Source organism: Octopus sinensis, linkage group LG2 (assembly GCF_006345805.1).
Source record: "Octopus sinensis linkage group LG2, ASM634580v1, whole genome shotgun sequence".
Taxonomy (NCBI): domain Eukaryota; kingdom Metazoa; phylum Mollusca; class Cephalopoda; order Octopoda; family Octopodidae; genus Octopus; species Octopus sinensis.
Window position 1 is genome coordinate 46,388,829 of NC_042998.1, and position 3,575 is coordinate 46,392,403.

A 3,575-nucleotide genomic window follows, 5' to 3' on the forward strand; every position below is an offset into this window, starting at 1 on the left:
TAAAATGCCCACCTCAACCTCTCCTTCCCCCAAATTTAAAACTGTTGCTAATGTCCTGTTATTTGCATTTGTATTTGTGTACCATTTGCAAAGATAATCTGGAACTCGTCTGACGAAAGAAAACTCCGGATGATCAGTCCTTGTTTTTTCTTGTGCTTTTTTTGTATCATCTAACTGTCCGGATATTTTACGTTCTTGTCCCATTTTTGCATTCTTTTTTATATACATATAACGGCGTACGTACACTTTGGTCTCTCATATATATATATTATATATATATATATTATATATATATATAAATTTTGTATGTCTCTCTTATTTTTTTCATTCTTTCGTTCTTTCTTTCTTTCTGTCGGCCCCTTCACACTTCGATCTTTCCAATCTTGTTTCTTTCGTTCCCCCTCTCTCACATTTCCTGGCCTTCCCTTCATTTTCACCTTCCCTCCTCTTTCACTTCACTCTGTCCCTTTTCTTTTTTTTTTCTCGTCCTTCCCTAATTCTTCTATCCCTCTGCCTCTACTTCTCTCTTCTTCCTCCACGTAACCGGTGTTCGGCCAAGCCTGACCTTTCTATGCTAGTTCGACTACCATCCGTGCAACATCTATATTCCTTCCCATGTTTGCCATCTCTTATTTCCCTGTCGTAAGGCTTCACTTCCACACACGCCAGCTTAATTTGATTCGTCCTTAGTCGAAAGACACCTGTTGTTAATGTCCTGTTGTTTGCATTTGTATTTGCGTACCATTTCTCCGTTTTTTTCCCGTCCTTGTTTTCGTATACATTCGCTGCTTTCTTCCAAGGAATCTAGTGCGCTTAGCTTTGATTTTTCTTGGGGCAGGCTAGATTGGAGCAATCTCGAGTATAACCAACCGGAATTGCAAAGATAATCTGGAACTCAACTGACGAAAGAAATCTCCGGGTGACCCGTCTTTGTTTTTTCGTGTCCCTTTTTTGTATCATCTAACTGTCCGAATATTTTGCGTTCTTGTCCCATTTTTGTATTCTTTTTTCATATACATAAAGCGGCGTACGTGCACTTGCCCAGTGATCCACATTGACCTGTTATAGCGTTTTCCATACCGGAGTGCATGTTTATGCGCATGCCCGAAGACAAAAATTATCGTCAACACTATTTGAAATTTTTTCTTCACGTATCAATCTTACAATTTGATTTGCTTTTGTGACATAAGACATCTGGAAATATTTATTGCGTAAAACGTCGACCCTTTTTGAAGGAGAATTCCGATCCCTCAATTAGGCTGACACATATACCACAGTTAGGTCTTCCGCATTTTTTTTTTACTGTAGGTTTCAATATTGTTGACGAGTGTACTTGGGCCTGTGTTAGAAGACTTTTCATTGACTTGGGTTGTCTTTTGCTCTTTTTGATGGTGTCCGTTTGGAGGATTTGATCCATTCTATGGTCCCCTTTTAGTAAAGAGATTTTCTAGAGGATGGCATCGATGGGACTCGTTGTTTAGGGTGTTGTGCGTGGATATATATGGCAGGGCTCTTGGTTGTAAATCCTTTAGTTTGGGGTGTCTGAGTTCGGGGATGTTGAGTGGTGGTTAGGTCCTGCTGATGAGTGTATCCTTTAGCTCATATAGTCGTGTGTCCCTGGTGCTTGTATTAGATTTAGATACTATAGAACAAATCCTTTTTGCCATGTTGTAAGGGATATTCATTCTAGTGTGTCTGGGGTGGCATATATATATATATATATATATATATATATATGTACGTATGTATGTATGTATGTATGTATGTATGTATGTATGTATGTATGTATGTATGTATGTATATGCGTATAAATGCATTTATACTGTTTTATACACACATACATAAGGATATGCATACATATTTTCCCAAATCTATTTTGCGGTTGCCTTCACCTTCGCGCACACACACACACTCACACACACACATACACACACACACAGACACACAGACACAGACACACACACACACACACACACACACACAGAGTCACACTTAAACGTAGAAAGCAAGCAACCGCAAAACTAACATTGGGAAAAAAAATATCTTCCGCCCACCCCACACCCCTCACCCCACCCCACCCCCAATCACCACAAACATTATCAGCCCTGTTTATTCATCACCACGACCACCACTGAGTGAAAGAAGCGAAGAAAAGAAAATAATTAAAATTGTGGAGGCCTCTGGGCGGAAAGAAATTATTGATGTTAGAGTTAGAAAAATGACATTTCATTGTTAGTTTGGTGATAGTTGTAATAACTGGTAGTGGAGTGTTTTGCGGCTGGGATGGTGATAGTGGGTGGTAGCAGTTGAAATGTGATGTTGTTTACTGTGGTAGTGGAGTTGTTGTTGTTGGTTGTGTTGTTGTTATGGATGCTTTTTTTCTTTTGCGGTGGTGGTGGTGGTTGCAGTTGACAGAAAGACAAGGGCTGCAAAAAAAAAAAAAAAAAGAAAAGCGATGGTTGAGGTGTGATGGTGGTGGTGTTAAAGGTTTGCACATTGATAGTGTTGCCGGTGGAGGTTTAAAAGTATTTACAGTGCTAGGTGACAATGGTGCTGACACGGGGAGGTAAATAGGTTGTTACTGTTGTTGTTGTTGTTGTCATTGTTGTTCTCAGCATCGTCGTCGTCGTCGTTTTAAGCTCGGCTCAGCTCTCTTCGAGGAGATCTATGAACGAAGACGTTCCAGCTATGACCATCTCATCTTTTTTCTCATGCACAACAAACCCAGCATGTTCTTTTCCAAAACGATAAACGGTGTCATTTGAGGAAGATTTGACTGCTATTTCTAGTAGATCGATCGAGCGACTACGTATAGGTTCCCGATTCCCTCCTTAGATACGCCCTCATCGAGTAGATCTATGAACGAGGACGTTCCAGCTATGACCATCTCATCTTTTTTCTCATGTACAACAAACCCAGAGCCACATTACCCAGCACGTTCTTTTCTAATACGATAAAGGGTGTCACTTGAGGAAGATTTGACTGCTATTTCTAGGAGATCGAGCGACTACGTAAAGGTTCCCGATTCCCTCCTTAGATACGCTCTCATCGAGTAGATCTATGAACGAAGACGTTCCAGCTATGACCATCTCATCTTTTTTCTCATGTACAACAAACCCAGAACCACATTACCCAGCACGTTCTTTTCCAAAACGATAAACGGTGTCATTTGAGGAAGATTTGACTGCTATTTCTAGGAGATCGAGCGACTACGTAAAGGTTTCCGATTCCCTCCTTAGATACGCTCTCATCGAGTAGATCTATGAACGAAGACGTTCCAGCTATGACCATCTCATCTTTTTTCTCATGTACAGCAAACCCAGAGCCACATTACCCAGCGCGTTCTTTTCTAAAACGATAAAGGGTGTCACTTGAGGAAGATTTGACTGCTATTTCTAGGAGATCGAGCGACTACGTAAATGTTCCCGATTCCCTCCTCAGATACGCTATAGCTTTTCTCGTAGTGGTGGCAGTGGCGGCCGGTAATGAAGGCGCTTGCGGTGGGTGAGGTAAACAATAGAAGACATGCATGTTAGCAAGGTGGCTTTCGAGTCACGTTTAATTGGCATATATTG